Source organism: Rhinolophus sinicus, linkage group LG01 (genome assembly GCF_036562045.2).
Source record: "Rhinolophus sinicus isolate RSC01 linkage group LG01, ASM3656204v1, whole genome shotgun sequence".
Taxonomy (NCBI): domain Eukaryota; kingdom Metazoa; phylum Chordata; class Mammalia; order Chiroptera; family Rhinolophidae; genus Rhinolophus; species Rhinolophus sinicus.
The window spans coordinates 11411695-11431707 of NC_133751.1; the positions used below are offsets into that span (position 1 = coordinate 11411695).

Here is a 20013-nt window from a genome sequence, read left to right on the forward strand (position 1 = left end):
ATTTATTTTTTTTTTAAAGAAAATCATGTGTTTTCTGAAAGATTTCCATGGTTTCTTCTAATTATACCATTTAGCTTTCTTGAGCAGATTTAATTTTTGAATATCCTTAACAGCAGAACTTGTACAATTTTTAAAAAAATGTCTTACTAAGATATAATTCACATACCATGCGATTCACCCATTGAAAGCATACAATCCAGTGGGTTTTAGTATTCCAGGGAGGTACAGTCATTACTACAGTCAATTTCAGAACATTTTTATCATGCCCAAAGAAACCCCGTACCCATCAGCAGTCACCCTCCGTTTCCCTCCAGATCTCTCTTCTGCTGTCTTAGACAATCACTCATCTACTTACTGTCTCTGTGGATTTTCCTATTCTGGAAATTTCATATAAATGGGATCATAAAATATGTGGTCTTTTGTGACTGGCTTCTTTCACTCACCATAATCTTTTCAAGGTTCATGTACAACCTTCTAGGGTGGCAACTGGTCTCACACGTGAGGGGTTCATTTATCACCAAATGACTGTTCATACTGCCATGAGCCGGATATAGGGTTGGGCCTGCAGACGCAGCAGTAAATACCAGACACAGCCCCGGGCTGCAAAGAGCTCTTAGTCTTGTGGCGAAGATGGGCTTTAAGTTGAAGTGTTACACTGATATTCATCACAAAGTGATGGGAGAAACCTTGGGTATTCTCAAAGTGTATAACGGGGGAAGGAAAAAGGAGACTGCTCTTCCTGAATGTTCACATCTTCAAGACGGTGTTGTCTGCAGATCTCATACCTGGACATCCCTTCAATCAGTGTTTATTAAGTGGCTCTATTAGGTAATGATGATGTGCCAAAGAGTCTGTGTCTTTGAGAAGCTCACCCTGTCATGACCAAACCTGTCATGGGGCAGGTTGCCGTGTGTGCTGAGTGCTGGTCCAGAGTGATGCTGGAGCATGGGTAGTTGTCTCGGAAGCATTCAAGGGAATCTTTAGGGAGCGATGGTGACACTTGGATTTTGAGATTTTGAAAGATGAGTAAAATTTCTTTGGGAAGCCACTATGTGCATGGGGGAACAGAACTTCTTAGTAGAGTTTACTAGCAAAAGTGTGAGGATCTCAGTGTGTCATGGGGTTGGGACATCAAGGAGCCTGGTGTGGCCACAGTGTGGGGAATAGCTTAGGAAGGAGGCCGGGAGGGCAGGTCGCTTCTAGTTTGTGAAGTATCTCCAAGCAAAGGTTAGAAGCTTTATCCTGTAGACCTCAGATTTTCAACCTTTAATCTGAGCACCCTTACCCCCATTTGAGGCAGCTAATGTGTTCCCCTCCTAACTAGGACTCACCATGACTGGCAGTGGAGGTGACATATCCTATAGAGACCCTTCTAGAGGGCACTAGAATCTTCTGGAAGGCTCTGTCTCCTCTGGAGTGTCAATGATGAAGGCATCAGGGATTTTTAAAGGAGTAACTGGTCAGCCATTTCTTTTAGATTCACTGGGACATAGAAACACAAGAAGTTAGGAGATAGGCAGGGAGGAGCTGAATGGTACGAGCTGCTCCAGGGTATAAAGTTTTCCTGGGCCCAGACTTAGAAGTGGAGAGGGATGGTATGAGCTGCCTGCCATTTCTGGGTTGTAATTGTCATGCTATAGTGCTTGATAAATAGATGTGAGACCGTGGGCAAGTCCATCAGAGCTGTAGGGCCTGTTTCATCATATATCACCCACCTTGGCATGTAGGATTCTATGAGATGATGAAAAATGTTGTGGCCTGCCAGGTCCAGTCTTACCATTTCGAGCCAATCTGTCTGTATGTTTTGATGCATTAGTACCAGGACCATTTGTAGTTTTATCCCTTTCTTCATCCACATTTATTGCGTGCCCCTATCTCATGTCTGTGTGCATTCAAAGATAGATGTGTTCCCAGCCTCAGGTAGCTCACACTGTACCCAGGGATGTAGCACAAAGTTGCAGACTTAGAGTTCAAATGTCAGCCGGCTTCACTAGCATGTGGGTTCAAAGAAGTTGCATTGGGATGATAATTAAAGTTCCCATCCTTGCTGGTATCTGGGCCCATGGAATGCTTGTTCACCTGCAGTGTCCCTCAGGATTTCTGCAGATTCCCAAAGGATGGCATCGAATGTAGCTGAGGCTGATCCCAGTCGGTCACAGCCACTAGGAGCATTTGCCTTGTCCTTCGTCTCTTGCCGTGCCTCCCTCTGTCAACCCCGTGCTCTAGGAACTGCCTGAAGGACTGTTGCTCGAATCCTTATGATGAGAATATCCAAGGTCTGGCCAAGGGGCGCTCTGTGCGCATAAGTGCTGGACATAAGTTCTCTGACACCTGGGATTTTGTCATCTGGGAACTGAAGTGGCAGTGTTGGGTCCCTGAGACCGGCCAAGCCTCAGGATCCAGCTCCTTCAAGGTCTACCCTAAACAATCCTCCACCACCAAGTTACTCTATCATGGTACCCTGCTTATTATAGTACCCGTTAGGGTCTCAAATGATATTTCCTGTTTAGTAGTGATAATCTATTATTTCATTCTTACATGTGTCCCGACAGCCTCTCACTGAATCCCGACAACAGCTCCATAACGGGTTGAGCAGCTTATCCCAGGACTCAAGGGCCAGCAGTCTGGACTCTGGACTCCGTGTTGTGTATTAATTGTGTCTTTACCTACAAGAATATCAATTCTGTGGACCTCATCTCACATCCCCAGTGCCGAGAACATTGCTTCTTAGTAGGCTTTCAAGAGATGGCGAATGAATGAGTGAGTGGTCAGGAAGATTTCCTTGAGGCGATAAGGTCTGGACTAATGAGTACAGGAATCGCCAGGTAGGGTGCAGGTGGAGGTACAGAACATTCCTGGCTGCAGTCATGGGTGGTGTGAGCTCGGGCATGAGGAGGTCATGTGCTCTGAGGATCCTGGAGGGGGAAGTGAGGGAGACCAGGCTAGAGAGGTAGGTAGATGGGCATCTCCAGAAAGGATGTTTCTGTTCTGTGTGTGGGTTGAATTCCCAGCAGAGTCCTTTTAAATGGGATCAGTAAGCCAGCTTCATTAGAATTGAGGATACTTGTGAAAAAACACCATATTGCTTCAGGGTCTGGGTGAGGGGTGTGGGAATCTGTATTCTGATACTCTGGCCAGGTAATGCTTATTCAGTAACAACAAAACAACAAGTCATTTCAGTTGTAGAGTTCAGCTCTAAATTGGTGCTTCCTTTTGGACAATCTTGCATGCTTAATGAGTACCTATGTTGGATATATCTTTAGAAGCTTTAGGGTAATTAGTTGACTTGCATATGGGATACTGGAATATATGTTTAAAATGGCACATCAGGGGCTGGCCCGGTGGCTCAGGCAACTAGCAACGGCAACTGGACCTGGAGCTGAGCTGGCCCTCCACAACTAAGACTGAAAGGACAACAACTTGACTTGGAAAAAAGGCCTGGAAGTACACACTATTCCCCAATAAAGTCCCATTCCCCTTCCCCAATAAAAAATGTTTTAAAAAAAAAGACACATCAGTATACAATGTGTCACCATCCCGTTTTTATCACTCTGTTGGTTAATGATGATGCATCTTTTGCTTATTGGTAATAGTGAATTTTTTTCATTAACTTTGCTTTAATGAATAAATTTCTCATGCATTCACAGACAGGTTAAGTGAAAGAACAATAATGAACCCAAGAAAAACTCCCCATTATCGAGTGCCGTCCTTGTACTGGGTACTGTTATCCATGATATTTAATCCCCATTGTACAGAGGAGGAAGGAGGAGGCTGGCGGCATTGATGACTTGCCCAAGGCCGCAGATGTGGCAGGGGTTGAGCTGGCTCCAGAGTGGAGACTCCTGCCCAGGGTGCTGGCCAGCGCAGCTGTTCCCGGCCATATCTGGGGGAGACCATGGGAGGAGCTCAGAGGAGCAGTTTACTCAAATCTTCAGTCCGTGATTACCCACACAGACCTCTCAGTGGGGCCTGGGAGGCCTGGGACACAGCTGGGCTTCAAAGCCACCTGAGTGTGTAACCTTGACCGCCCTTTCTTTCTTTCAGCTGCAGTAAAAAGAATGGCCAGTTCTAAGAGGCCTCGCCACCCAGCTAGCTCTGAAGGGCTACTCTTTGAGACTGAGTGCTCTGTGGAGTCCTGAGCTGTTGGAAAATATTTAGCAGGCTGCCTTTCTTCTCTGGTGGTGTGTGTTTTCTTTTGTGTTTCCAGGGGCGCTCCCAAAAGAAGGTTGTTTCTCGGTTTCCTTTTCATTTGGGATGACCTCTCTAACTCCCCGTGTTTAAAGCTGGAAAAAGCTTATTGCTTTACTTTCTGATAATAGCTTCTGTGGAGTTGGCCTGAAAAGCTGCAAAGGCCTCTCCTCTCATCTCAGTCGTGTGCTGTCTGTCATCAGAGCCTGCCGCTGGGCCTCTGCCTGGAGCCACTGGGGTGGGAGAGGAGGACACCCCTGGGTATTCTTAAATCCATGGTGGTAGCTGGTTAGAAAACCCTCAATCAAGATGGCAGCTGTTTAGTCCTAGTGTAGACGCCACAGAGCCTTCTCCCCGTGTTATTGCACCAACCTCTGAATTGTTCCCTCTGCTTTTGTCTTGCCCTCCTATTATACTGTCTCAAAGCAGTAACTGTAGGTCACCTTTTAGGTCAGACAGTGACACTTTGCCAGAAACCTCCCTGTGCTTTTCAACCTACAGCATAAAAACCAAAGTGCTTACAGTGGTTTCTGGGGCCGACAGGAGCTGCCCTCTCCCTTCCACTGTTCTCGCCTTGCTTGCTCTACACTGGCTGTTGCTCAGACATACTAGGCGAGCCCCCATCCTGGCTCTTCCCTCTACCGGGAGCACTCTGCCCCAGGTGCTCCATCCGCTCCTTCAGGTGTGGGTTCTATCGTCTTCCTTCTTCAGTGAGACTGTCCTCGGTCATCCTGTTGAAAACCACCAGGAATGTGTCCACCACATCCCTGACTCTGTAGGTAAAACGTGGCCTTGAGCGTCTGGCCTGTGCACAGGGACTGGAGGTGTGAATTGTGTGCAGGTGTCCTGGAATGTTTGCATCTGTTCTCTGCTTGGTGGCAGGAGCTTTCTTCTTGCATATTATGACGAAATTCCTATTAAAGACCGTGCCTTTCTTCCTGTGACTGTGGTGATTCAGCTGCAGACCAGGATCTTTGCTTGGGACAGATGAAATGGTAATGTGACTCACTTTAGAGGCCACTACACGGTGTCCCAAAATGGTCCCCCAAATTGTAATACAGTGGTACCTCGGTTTTCGAACGTTTCCGTTGACGAACATTTCGGTTTATGTACGCTGTAAACCTGGAAGTAAATGCTTCGGTTTTCGAACACACCTCGGAAGTCGAACATGTCACGCGGCTTCCACTGAGTGCAAGATCCTGAGGCCTAGCTGTCGGCTGTTTTCGAACGTTTCAGAACTCGAATGGTCTTCCAGAACAGATTATGTTCGAAAACCGAGGTACCACTGTAGCATTGAAGATCCTTGCATGCCAGCCGTCAGGCCTTCTCAGGCTGTTACATGTGTTGTAGACTTCAACTCTAGTTACTAATGGGTTGTGGTGAGGCATGTGTATTAAATAAATTCCTAAGTTTATCTTGGCTTTATGGGACATATTTAGATCTTATAAACCAACAGTAGGTTAATACTCCTGGATTCAGGGGCTTAAGTTTCAGGTAGAATGAGAAACAGGTAGGTTGGTAGAATGGAAGTTCTTACTGTGCCCCAAGCATCTGTTTACAGTTGGGTCTGATCAGGTTCTCAGGTGGGGAGGAAGGTCAGTTTGGACTCCCTACTCTTTCCCAGTGTTTTAATTGTATTTCCTCATTTCCGATTTCGGTACATATCCATTGATTGATTCACAGTGTGTGAAACAGTGGAGTTGTTGTTTGGTTTACTGGGGTTGATTACTGTCTTCAGGGAACTTATAATTTGCTGGGGTAGGTAGACATGGTCATCAATACTTAACACATAAGCCTTGATACAGACAGTCCCTGACTTAACGATGGTTCAGCCTAGGAGTTTTCCACTTTATGATGGAGTGAAAGTGATACGAACTCAGTAGAAACCTACGCTGATCTTTGAAATGTGATCTTTTCCTGGGCTAACGATATGTGGCAGGATATGTCGGGATGTTGGGCAGCGGCAGCGAGCCGCAGCTCCCAGTCAGCCACGTGATCACCAGGGTCAATAACCAATACTTTACAGTGTCTTCACTATGTTAGATGATTTTGCCCAGCGGTAAGTGTTCTGAGCATGTTTAAGGGAGGCGAGGCTAAGCTATGATGTTCAGGGTATTAAATGCATTTTCAACTTAGGATATGATCAACTTATGATGGGTTTATTGGAATGTAGTCCCATCATAAATCAAGGAGCATCTATAAGCAAAGTGGGGTAAAAGCCCTGAGCAGGGTGATCACTTTGTGCAGGGAGGAGTAAAGATCGCTTTGCGGGGTACCTAGCACTTGAAGCAGATCCTGCAGCGTAAGTAGACGTTTTACAAGAATTGAGGTGTGGGGCTCTCTGGTCACATGTCCTACCTTAAAGATGACACCAAAAGTCAAGAAACCTAAGAAGTCAACCTGAATGTTTGAGTTGGACCTTTCTCATCCAGTAGAAGATGGAATTTTTGATTCTGGAAATTTTGCACAGTTTCTACAGGAGAAAGTTCAAGTCCATGGAAAAACTGGAAATCTGGGGAATGTTGCTCACATTGAATGCTTCACGAACAAAATCACGGTTGTTTCTGAGAAATAGTTCTCTAGAAGATTTTTGAAGTACCTTACCAAGAAATACCTTAAGGAGAACAGTCTTTGTGGTTGGCTTCCTGTGGTTGCATCTGACGAGGAGACCGACGAACTTCATTACTTCCAGATTGGTCAAGACGAAGATGGATCTGAGTCTGAGGACTAGGTGAAGCCACCCTTTATAGGACTTTGCTTACTCATGAAACAAATGAAGCATTCCAGAGAAAGGAACATCTAGAAATGGACATTGAGTTTATCAGTGAATAAAAAAAATTGAAGAAAAATAATTGGGGGTGGGGGGCTGGGACCCATGGGGGTGGGGAAGGCATGCAGGCTGGGTGAGCAGCATGAGGGAGATGGCAGGGCGTGGAAGAGCAGGGTCCATCGCAGAGGAGGAATCGTCCTGTGGGGCTGGCGTGTAGGATTTGGAAGAGTCTGTGTGGGCGGAAGAGGGAAAGTTCAGCTGGAGTCATGCTGGGGAGACCTTTTTAAAGGCAACACTGAGGAGCTTGAATTTCACCAGCAGAAAATGAAAAACCACTGAAAGTCTTTCAGTATGGGAGAATGATATCCACGATCCTTGAGAGGAATCCTTGGGTAACATGGGGAAGGCCGGCTGGTTGGTGGTCTAGATGGCAGGGAGGGAGTCCTGTTAGGAGCTTGTTTCCATAACTTGGTTGGTGGTGAACTTGACCTGGTTGGGGCCTGAGAGACAGCCAAAGGAAGAGAGTGTGAAGAAGGCATTCTGTTGGGTCATGGTGGCAGATAAATAAGAGGCCAATTTTCTCTCAAATCACTCTGGAGCTCAAAAGATCAGATTCCCTTCCCTAGTTAGCAAAATGGAGTCCCAGGCACCTTGGAAGGAAAGCAGCATGAAGAAAAGGGAGGATGTTAAAACCAGGAGAGGCAATAGCAACCCTTTCATCTCACCATGTGATGGAGGAGTAAAGGAGAGGGTAATCCAGAAAAGCAACCTGGGAGAAGGCAATGTGTGCCATTTTTGTTGCAAAAACTGGTTTCTAGAATCAGTAATTGATCACTCTCATCCCTGATTCCTGGATTAGAAATGGGAGGGGAAGAAGTGACACATACTTCAAGTTTTTACACATGGCTTCCTGGACTTTGAGAGAATATTTTAAATAGCTCTGGTTTCTAGAAAGCAATTTGTTAACTAACTCAATGGGTTTGCTTAGATTGTAGCTGAGTTTTCATCTGTGGATGGAACACACGCTTCAGTGACAGCCTTGAGTATTATTACTAGGGGTGTTAATAAGATAATCACATTGTCATAAATTCTAGTTCCTTTTACTAAAAATTCCCAGCCTTGTGCTAAGCACTTTATAGATGCGTCTCATGTGGAATGGGATTCTCTCTCTTTGGGGTCCGAAGGGTAGAAGACTCTCTAAAACTGAGTTTTCCCCATTTGTTTTACATCAAGTGAAAGGAGACACTCGTTGTTGGAAGAGTCACACAAAACATTCTCCGTCTCTCGGGTACACCTTTTCTAGTAGCTTCCTACCTTCACGGACCCAGCTGACCACCTGACCACACAGCTTTCTCGGGAGCCATTTGTAGGAAGGCTCCTCGGAGCAGTTGGCTATTTCAAATCAGTGGTGGCCTTCTCCTTCTCTTGTGGGTGGCGTGTGTCTGTCTGCCTGCACATTCTGGGACTCTCTTCCTTTGGTTGATAGATTCGTTTGGACGTGACCTTTCCCAGTTCCTCTTCCCTGGGTTTTTGCCTGCTGAGGAAATGATCGTCGGATCCCATCCATCTGCACTGGTGGCAAGAGAAGAGAGAATTTCTCTTTCGTATGGTCCAGGTCCAACTGCGCACACACCTGTCCTTCAGAGGCTCATATTGTTCTGGTTGCTATCACTTCCTAACAGAGACTCTTTTACATCCTAGTCTGGAAGTCATCAAGTTGGATGTGTGATAAGGAGGAGGTGGTGCAGGGTCCTTGGCTGACCTGGGAGGCTTTAATCGCCTGGTACCAGACACATAGGAAGAGCCTTTTCCCCCACCTTCATCCAAGGCAATTGGCCCTGTTAGTGAGTGTTTCCCGTCTGTGGTTGATTCATTCTGAGAGCTTTTCATGTCCTTTGGGATTCTTCACTGTTAGATGTGAGAAGAAAAAGGACAGCTTCTCTTTTAAGTTTGATGAAAACCATGTGAACTAGACATGTGTACATATGCTGTAGACCCAGGCTTTTCTTATGGATGCTGAACTGCTCCTCTCTCTGTTAAGGAAATCCATATGAGGAAAGGGAACTTTTATATTGGGACCCTTAGATCGTGTGTTCTACTGTTACAAAGAAAATGAATTCTGACCGTTTCTGAGGCTTGTCAAAGTTTTTTCTCTGCAGCTCTGGAACTTTCTCTCATGTGCTTTCAGAGTGGCCAAATCCGTGGGCTCCTGCGAGCTTTGCTCTGGAGAGATCCACTGAGGTGGGGATGAAGCGCTGGGTGGAGGAGCCAAACCATAACTCTTGTATGAGGTCTTTGCCATCTGCCCAGTGTCGTGTTTGCAGTCCCCATGAACTTGGAAAAATGCTCCCCGAGCACTGCTCCCATCCACCAGGGTCATTCTGTGGATTTCCAGATGTTGAACTTATGCAGGTGACGTAACCCCAGCTGGTGCTGCGGGGGGGCTGGCTGAGTCATACAGGACTTTGGGATTGAATCTCCGTCTTATTCAGAGGCAGCAGCCCTATCGGGGGAGATGGCGCCTGGTTAGTCTGTTTGCATGTCCTTCGCCTGGGCCTTCCTCAAAACGGAGATCCTGACCTGGTATCAAGTAGAAGCACGCATGCAAGGAAAGGACTGCGTAGCTCGAGACTGTACATTTTATCTGCTTTTGTATTGAAGGAGCAGGATGATAATCCATTTTGTAATGTCCCTTTCTCAGGGATACAAAGACCGAACGTGGTGGTGGTGGTGGGGGGAGAATGGTGTTCACAATGGTAAATGTAAGGAAGATACGTATTAGCCTATGGTAGAGACCTTCCAATCCAGACACAGAAGTATCTGAGGAAAGAATACAGTTATACTGATTACCATCTTGTTTCTTGAAAAGAGCAGAGGAAACATAATTTCCAGTGTTGCCCAATCCCGCCTTAACTACATACTTAGACTTGAGGGATGGCAAACCCCAAGGCCACAGGCCAAATCTGGCCTGTCACCTGTTTTTTGTAAATAAAGTTTATTGGAACTCAGCCCTGGCCATCCATTTATTTCGGTGGTTGCTTTCTCAATTTAAATGGCACAGTTGACAGAATAAATGGGTCCCAAAGCTTGAAATATTTCCTTTCTGGCTTCTCACAGAAAATTTGCTTATCTTTGCTCTTTGTTCACCTTTATCTAGACAGTGAAATCTAGGAATTCCCTTTATTTAAAATCTCTAAGTTTTGGTATTTGCTGCTTTGTAAATTCAACCCATGGCTCCTCCTTTTAATTCTCTTCTTAGCTCGTGGATTATTTCAGAAGTTTATTTTCAGTGGGGTGCTGTTTCCCTCTTGAGGACAATTGGAATTATGGGGTGGGTGGCTTTTATGATTGGGAGCCCTACTGGTATTGTGAGGGCATGGGGAAAGGTTCTAAATATGCCCCAGACTGCACAGCGGCCCACACTTAGGGTCAGGGCATACTCACATGGAGGGCCCCCTGGGTTTTGTTTTTGACCATAATTTAAAATTTTTCAGGGGATCTTTGTAACATCTTCCAATGATGAGATGTCCTTAATGTTTTATACTACAGCTTTCATGTACCTTATTTTAGTTGCCATCAGACACGGCACCATCAGGCAACTTATCTGCCTACCAGTGACATGGAGAACTCACTCTGACCTCTCTCTCTCTCTCTCTCTCTCTCTCTCTCTCTCTCTCTCTCTGACACACATTCACTCCTATGCCCTCTGTGCTGCCTTTTACCAACCCTGATGGCTCTGCTTCACTCAGTTCTCAGGGCAGGATTTTCCTGTAATTTCTGTGGCTGTCTTGTTAGTGCTGGAGAAAACTTGGATCTCCTTTTCTTTCTCAAAGGAAGCACCAGTCTTTGTAAACCCTGCTTTAAAAAAAAAGGCTCCTTAACTCTTCAACCCCTCACCTAACCCTCGTTGCTCCTGGGACCAGGCTTATAGCTTTTAGTTTGGTGAGCTTCACCACCAAGAGGGAGGCCCGGTGGGGGACAGATGTGTCCTACGGCCCGGAGACAGCAGCCATGCCTCATGAGAGAGGGAGAGTGGGAGAGGGGCAGGGGTGTGATTGCAGACGGGAGGGCAGTGAGGCTCAGGGAGGGGTGTGGCGGTGGCCCGTGGGTGGAGGTGAGTGAAGGACTCATGTGCTCAGCATCCGAGTAGTAAGTCAGTGCAGAGTGACAGTGGACTGTGGCGCCTCCATCAACCTGGAGAGATGTGGGAGCAGTAGCCGGGGCAGAGTGGACAACCTGTAAGAGACAACCCTATTTTGAGATTTCCAGAGAGACCCAAGACAGGAGAAAGTCTGAGTCTCTGCCTTTTGGGACGGGGATGATGAACATGGGTAAGTGGGAGGAGCAACATATTTGAGACATCTTTAGGACCACCACCCTGACGAAGCCAGGGGACATTTGAGTGACACCGATGATGGCATTGCTCTGGCCCAGAGCAGTGGTACTCAAACTTTAGCATGCGTCAGAATCACCTGGACGCTTTGCTAAACTGAAGATCATCCCACCCCAGGGTTTCTGACTCAGTAGGTCTCCAGTTTAGATTGAGAATTTGCACTTTGAACACGTTCGCAGGTGACGCTAACACTGCAGTTCTGGGGACCACACTTGGAGAACCACTGGCCTGGTGGGAAAGAGATAAACAGTGAACCCATTCATTAGTGTCTGCAAAATGAAACTAAACTAAGGAGTGATTATAAGGTGGAAAATGAAGCTGATTGTATATCAACAGCAGTAATTTGGTCCCCATCGGGTTGATTGCTGTGTCAGAATTTCCAAGTTCTAAAAAGGGGTAAGGTCATTTAGCCAAAATGCTATTGAGCAATAGCATGATAGTAGACATTCTCATTAAAATCTAATTCCTCTGCAATTTATTCACTGTAAACAGGAAGAGTTCTTCAGAACAGAGTTTTGGCTCTTTGTAATTTTGAATCCTTTTAGCTGACTCAGTAAAGAGAATCCCTCATTTGACCTTTTATTTATAAAAGAAGATAATTCAAGTGCCTGAGCATCTCCCTTCTTTCATTATTTGGGTGTCCTCTCAATAGCAAGATGACCATTTGTTGTCAGTGGACCTAAGTTTTCAGTTGACAAATTCTCATTTATTTCTGATTGCAACAGATACTTGATACAATATTTTGGCCACAAATTTAAAAATAACTAAAATGTAAACAACAGAATGATAGACAGACACATAAACAGAATGACTATGGGCTTCCAAACTATCCAGAATGATCTGGTATGATCTGGAAATAAACTCTGGGTTTTTAGCAGGGCTGATGTCTAGGCCCTAAGTTAGGATTTTCTTTCTGGAAGGGGGAGATATGTCAAAAATGCAAGGTGCAAATTTCGGAAGAACTCTTAATTACATCTCTGTTCACATTAGTGGGGTCAATTATTCATGAAGTCCTTTTAAGGATTAATTTGAGTGTAAGTGACTCATTTGTAAAGAGAGTATTCAAAACCTTGACCTTGGAATTGGAGCCTATTCCATCTCCAGCCATGGACTCGCCTCGTTTTCCCCAGGGTATCATCCATTTGGCCCTGCTCAGCACCAGTGGTAGCAATAGGGCTTGGGACTGAATAACTCTGCTGGGTCCTTCAGAGCTACACTTACAAGTTGTGGGGTTTGGGCCAAGGCTCTCGGACTTCTCCATGTTTGGGTTGCATCATCTGTGAACCCCACTGATGGTGTGTAACTTAATCAAGTGCTCTGTGAGCCCAGGATAAGAGACTTTCGGAGTGCCAAGAGGAATCATAATAAATAATATTACACAACTCCAGGGATGTTAATAATATTTACAATTTTGGCTTCATTGCACTTAGGGATTTGGAATCATTTTTATAAAACCGGCTTGAAAATCATGCATCAGGTTTCCTTTGTGCGACTGGCAACATTTCAGAAACCACAAGGATCCATCCCTCTTCTCAGAGTTGTTTTGTGCAAACCCCGTCTGTCCGCATTGTAACACTGCCTCCCCATAAGGCCTTCCATTACTGGGAATTCCCCTCTCAATCCCAGGGATGTCAGCGGTGGTGGGACAGTGAACGTGTCCTCTGCAGGAGAGGGACCAGTAGGGAAAAGAACGGTGCGGCCAGTAGTTTCGGTGTTACTGGGGTGGCTGGCGTTTTGATAGAATTGTCTGTAGAACTTGAAAAACTTGTTTGACAGAGCAGGCTTTGTGAGAGGCTGTGCGGTGTTTTTGGAAATTTGTTGATTTTTAAGGTGAAAGGTGAACGAGGGAGGGGCATGCGAGACATACCACTGTGAATTTCACATGTCTGCCCAGTTGGGGTTTTGTCTAAGCCTTTAGGTTTCTCAATCTCAGGGCTTCACCATCTGTGACTCACAGGTTCTTCATACAACACTCAGCTTAAAAGCTAAAAAAAATGTTTGGGCCGGGGACCACCTGCATGGTCTGATTCTTCTCTGTCCCCATATTTGGTAATACGTAGATTCTTCCAGAATAACAGTGGCTCCTTCTTTTATCTTGGATTCATAAAGTTTGGGATCTAGGTGCTCAATAAAAGTCTACCTAATTAATAATAATAATAATAATAGTAGTAGTTTGTTGCATTAATATTAATAATAGACAAGTTCATTGTAATTATAATAATAACAGACAACACTTTAAAGGTGCTCCCTACATGGCAGGCGGTATTCTGAACTCTTGAGATGTATTAACTTATTTAAATCCTCATGCAAGGGGCAGACGGGTGGCTCAGTTGGTTAGAGCGTGAGCCCTGGGCAATGGGGCTGTCGGTTCAATTCCCGCATGGGCCAGCAAGCTATGCCCTCTGCAACTAGAATGAAGTCAGTGAGCTGCCGCTCAGCTCCCGGGTGGCCAGATGGCTCAGTTGGTTGGAGCGCAGGTTCTCAACCACAAGGTTGCCGGTTGGAGTCCTCGACTCCCACAAGGGATGGTGGGCTCCGCCCCCTGCAACTAACAATGGCAACTGGACCTGGAGCTGAGCTGCGCCCTCCACAACTAAGATTGAAAGGACAACAACTTGACTTGGAAAAGTCCCAGAAGTACACACTGTTCCCCAATAAAGTCCTGTTCCCCTTCCCCAATAAAAATCTTAAAAAAAAAAAAAAAAATCCTCGTGAGAATCTTGTGTGGCAGGATCCTCACTCCTGTTATCATGTCCATTTTACAAATGGAAACTGCCACTGAAAATGTAAGTAACTCGCCCCAGGTTATTTGGGTAGTAAACGGTAGGATATACGTCCAGAGGAAAGCTGGAGGAATTTGATCCCTCTAGCATCACGCTCTTTGTTCTTAATCATTGCCCGATAGGCCCAGCACAAAAGTTCTCAGAAGTTTAATGGATTATAGATGCCTGGATTTTGTCTTGGATACTGCTCAAGAATGCCAACATCAGGGGCGATAACATTTTCTTTAGAGATTGTAACTCTTAAGCTATGGAATTCAATTTGGGTGAGCAGACACTTTGGGGTAGAGTGGGGGTGGGTAGGAAATGAGCTGCAGGATTAGCTGCTAAGGTGGTGCTCTCCAAGGAGGCTTGCGTGGTGTGTGCCTTTGAGAGGTGTTTAGGATGGCAGTCTCTTGAGGACCTCTTGTGTTTTGAATTCTATAGCAGCCCAGTTCTTTAGACTTTTATGGCCAAATTGCTTGAGGTTCATTCCAGTTAAGGTTTTGGGAAGACGGAGATGAGTTTTGCGGGGGAGAGATTCTGCTGGCTTTTGTTTTTTCTCAGTGTGGTCTTTAAATGTCTCTCATCTGTGTGATGTGTGTGTTGGGGGGAGTGGGCACGGGGGGGGGGGGGAGTATTAGTGGTAGAGCCAAGCCAGGGGTTCAGTAGGGAACTGGCCCCTGGTGGGATTAGGTTGAAGAAATGAACTTTCTTGGACTCCTTGAAGAGAGTGTGCGTGCTGGTGGAAATGACCCTTGTGAGCCATCCCTCCCAGGACTGGGGTGATGTGTTGGCAGAATTGCGTCTGGAAGTTTTGAGGTTTAATATCAAAGTGTTAGACTGTAGGAAGAAAAGGGAACTAACTGCTAGATCTGGGCAAAGCCCTGCTCAGCTAGCTGTCTATTTGATAAGTGGCTTTTCTTTTCCACCTAAATAATTATAGACTCCCAAGAAGTTGAAAAATAATACAGAGAGGCCCCTGTGTTCCTATCACCCAGTAGTGACATCTTGCTTAACTATATATAGTGCACTATCAAAACTAGGACATTGAAATTGGCGTATCGCAATTAACGAAATTACAGCTCATACTGGGGTTTCACCGGGTTTTACATGTACTTTTTTTTTCCCTTGTACTAGGACTTATTGTGTGTAATTTGACCAGTGTTTCCTGACGGGCAGGAGAACCTCTGACTAAGGCTGTAATAAATATTTCACAGACACAAGATTTTTTAGTTTAATGCTGTTTGCCTAAGTTTTTTTTTTTTTTTTTTTTTTTTTTTTAGCACAGCAAACAGCTGAATGGAGGTGTACTCCAGCAGCTGAGTTATGGAGTAGAAACCAAGATTGGGTTATTTTCATTTATGGTCTTGAACTCTTTGGGGATATTTTCTTTATCTTTGTTGCCTTTTCAGAGGGAGCATATTTTCTAGAGATAAAGGATACTTCAAGGTCATTGTGTCATATTAGGAGCTCTCGGAGGGAATGGTAAACAGATGTTGTTATCCTTGGAAAAGGGAAAGATTTTGATTAATCAGATAAAAAGTATGGACTGATGGGATTGAAAGACCATGGATACAATTTCGTGATAACTGTTAGAGCAGATTTTCTGTTAAAATGACAGCCCTGTAGGAGTTGGGGCGAAATGTCGTCTGCCTGGCTCCCTGTGATTAATTGTTCCTGCCTCTGCGATCCCATCACACTTTGCTGAGACTTCCAATTAGCCCCTGTCACTATCTGCCCCGGATTTGAGCTATTTGTGGGGGTGCCTGTCGTCTCAGCTAGACTAGGAATTCTTTGAGGGCAGGGGCTAATTCATTTTTTTGACTTTTCCTTCCTCTCTCCTAGTATCAAGCAAGATGCTTAGAGCATATGAGATCTCTATTCTGCTGCCTCCTGCAATTTCCAGGCTATTCCTTATTCTAACTTCACTTCTTCATGTACTTAACCAGGAATCTTTTTGTATGTTACATGTGGTTGAAACCAATACGGTTTAATTCATGATCGATAATTGTTTAATTTGAGGCTATCACGAGGCAGGCTGGCCTTGTTCTGTAGTTCTCTCGGAACAGCATTCAAACAGCCTGAGAGCTTGGTAGATTTTCATGTTCCAAAAGCAGTGGAGAGTTTTTGGTTTTGTTTTCCTGTAGTATAAAATTTTTTTAAGTTATTCATCTTTTATACTTAACTGTTAACACCTAGAATAACTATTTAAAATTCTTCTGACTCACGGTCGCCTTTGGGGTTGGGATTTTAAGGATGTTGGGAATGGCCTGTGATTCTGACCTCTTTACATCGTCAGTGATGTTGTGGGAACTTGCCGTCTCTGAGACCTCAGGAAAATAATTTTTTCAGTCACCCTTCCTAGTAGGGTAGTAAAGAGGAGGAGAAATACTGTATCTTTCAGATCATTTGGTTATAATGAAATGGAAAGAAGTTCTCAGATAAACTCATATAAAAATGGTGTTCCTGAATGGATGCAGAAAATGGAGTGGGTACCAGGGCTATCGTTGCCGGCCGTGTGCAGGTGGTAGCAGAGGAGTCCGGAGGGGATGCCGTTCTCATATTTTTTAGGGGCCATGTCGTCTGTCAGTTTTGCTATTTTCTGCTATTCTCTTGCCTCTACTAGCAGACTGACGTTCTTGATTTAACTCTGGCTTCTCAGATTCCCAGATTTACTGCTTGCCAAATGCCTTTGACATGGTATAACGTTGCTTCGTCCAATAACACACAATATTTCCTTTAGATAACTGTCTTGGTTTACCAGCCTCTCAGTTCGAAAATTTTAAGTGTGACTCTGTATAGCCTATATTGAGTCATGTACTGAACTCTGGCCTAAGCAGTTGCTACTGGGATGAAGGGTCATGCGTACTTAGAGTGGTCCCAGACTCGTCCTGGCAGGCTCTCAAGAAGGTGGAGTTGGTGGGAGGCAATGATTGGCATGGCTACCATATCCCCATCAAGAAACAATTCACCATTGTTTATATTTGGCTCTAAGTTGCATTAGGAAAATAGGGCCCATTTCTTTTGGCCTCCCACTTCTCCTAGTTGGAATTTCAGGTCTAGGCAGGAGAATAAGGAAGAGGTGCTGAAATGCTATAGTGTGTTTGTTGGCAGTGAAGAGTTCGTTACTAACACTAATTAAAAATGGGTCATTGGCTACATGACATCACCAATCAATATTTAATTAAAAAAGTTTTTAACTCATGCCTTTGAATGAAATTAAATGCATTTGAATTTATCTTTCTGTACACACTTGTTTACTTTTTGAGTTCTTAACTTTGGCTTAAAAAAAAACAACCCAACTCATCGTGCAGAGATTTAAGTTTTATAGCCAAGACTTCTGTTGTGTGTTGAAGGCACTGGATCACAGGGGTACAGTGACAGAGTGGCAAGAAGGAGAAGAGGCAGACCTGATGGCCACCTTTCCCCACTAACTAGCTATGTGACCTCCGTAACTCAGTTCTTTGAAGCTAGGTTTCCTAATCCGTAAAATGGGATAAGGAGGTACCCAGCTCATAATGTTGAGAAGATTCAATGAGATAATATATTCAAAGGCACTTTTTAGGCCCTTGGGATATAAAAGTGAACACAATACACAAAGACCTTGCCCTCCTAGAGCTTATATTTCAGTATGTGCTGCCAACCCTCTGCTTTATAAATAAAAAAGAATGGTATCCTTCCATTTCCTTCCAGTTCTATAAAAATTTAAGTTTGTTTTTAGATAGGACCATGTAGCAGACAGGTGGGCTTATTTGTTTTTTGAAAATTAGGATATGTGACTGCATGTGTGTGCCAGTACTTCAAAATCAATGAAACTGTCAATGTTCTTTGATAAAGTTCTGTTTTTCAAGGCAAATGTTAAGCGAGCTTTATTTGAGGTAAGGGGATAAATAAAACTTGAGAGACCTTTATGAGTTGATATCTTGACTTTGATGACTCAGGGAAGGACATTCCTACTTGTGCAGGGGGTAACTCATTTTGCTTTCATGAAATCAAAGTTAAAAATCTTAATGGGTTTTAATAACCCTAAATGTCATATTGAATTTAATTTTGGACAATTTCAGATAACAACTCTTTGTAATTGCTAGAGTTTACTCATCTCTTGGGCTATAACGTATATCTCAAGATATAAAATCCTCCGTTTTTTAAAACTTTCACATTTTGCAACTTTTGCTGTGAGAAATAGAAGCTTTTGGAGGTGGGCTCTTCTAGAGGGAAGGAAATGTTTTTTCCTCCCTATTGAATCCAAACAAGCAATTTCCTTTTTTTACATTGGAATTTGAAGCATTATTATATACAATGATTCAATTTCATTGACCTAAACTTTAATTTATTCTTTGTTGAGCATTTATAGATTGTTATGTACCCTAAATCCATGACAGTTTGAGATGGTACAAAGAATTTAAGGATCTGTATTTGAAATTTTAAAGAGAGAACTTATCCAAGCCAGAATAAAAAATAATTTCAGTGCTTTATAGACAAATCATATGTGTATCTGTGGGAGAATCACTGTCATATCGAAATGTCAAGGAAGATCTATGGCTCTAACAGAAAGTTAGTATTCTTTATCATACGTAGTTAGTATTAAGGAGTAAAGCACCCAATTTCATATTGGGGAATTCACTTTGGCTTTGCTATTTCTTTTCAGTTCCTGGCAAAGAATACCTTGAATTATTTGAGAAGACACAGAGCTGGGTGATAAAAGATGCTGATGCTTACATTTCCCTTTCTTCATCAATGACACAGGACTAGTGATCAGCTCCATGTGTTCATATCACACAAATGGCTGATGCCCTTGTTATTGTAATTGGTCATCGTTTTCTCCTTCACGGAGGGAACACCACCTAATCTTCAGGCCCGGGAACCATGAATGTTGCTATGACGACGGTAAAGTCCAGCCTGCAGCAGAATCTCACTTCCACCACGTATCCAGGTGCTGGGCATGTGCTCAGGTGTTTGGAAGAGGGGGAGAATAGGAAAGATATGGACTACTTCCAAGGGTTATATTAGTTTTCTTTTTTTGTGGATTCGAATTATGTGGTGGTTTACTCAAGAAATCTGCACATTTTCATCATTACCGTTGTGTGTGGGGAGCTGGCCAGGTCCCTTAGGCCCATCTCCTCCATAGTTATTCATTCAGAAGGACGGCATAAAAAGTAAGATTGTTTAAAAGTTTTCCACGCCATTCTGAAAACAGGTGCTTCCTTTGTGGCTGCGAGTTAATGAATTTATGTGGTCATTTCAACCTAATTTAAGCCCTCGTTCTAAAGAACAAAGCCATTTTCTTTGCCCTGAAGATTGACATTTGCTTGCAGAGATTAGGCACTTCCTGTGACCCTGGGTCCCATTCTGCTGGTGCAGTCGGGGAGGTCAGAGCGAAGGCGGCACACTGGGGCAAGTCCTGCCATTGCAGTGGGAGATGCTTAGAATCTGTGCATGTCTGCACAGAGGCAGGCTGAAGCTTGCTTAGCTGTTTCTCAGGTACTTTATCGTGCATCCATGCTATACGCTGGCAGTGAAAAAGTGTGCGGTCCCCTTGTTCTCAGTAAATGGTCAGTGTTGAAACCTGTTGCCTCTGCCCCTTCTGACTTCTCTCTCCCTTTTATTTCTGCTCTTTTGCTTTCCCTGCCAGAAAGCAGCCCAACATCTTCACATTCTGACTTCTGGAATGGAATGAAAGAGTTTCTTTCTGTATAGAGAGGTTTGTTTTATACAGAGCTGCCTTTGACGGTTAAGACTCCCCCCTAACACATTGAGAACGTAAAGTGGTGGCACCAAGCCAGAGAGGGCAGCCGTAAATTGTAATTTGAACGAGGTTTCATCAAGGCTTTGTCTTGTCATCTTATTTCTGGCAGGGAATTTGGGGCATTCTATTAAACCAAGAGCTTCTTTGGTCAATG

General features: G+C 44.3%; 1 protein-coding gene and 1 pseudogene across 4 annotated transcripts in view; both read left to right on the forward strand.

The window, feature by feature from the left end:
* TIAM1 (TIAM Rac1 associated GEF 1) overlaps window positions 1–20013 on the forward strand; it is a 360045-nt gene that overhangs the window by 108754 nt on the left and 231278 nt on the right. The gene's annotated exons all lie outside the window — the stretch shown is intronic.
* On the forward strand, window positions 6554–6919 carry LOC109446605 (ribosomal protein eL22-like 1; annotated as a pseudogene).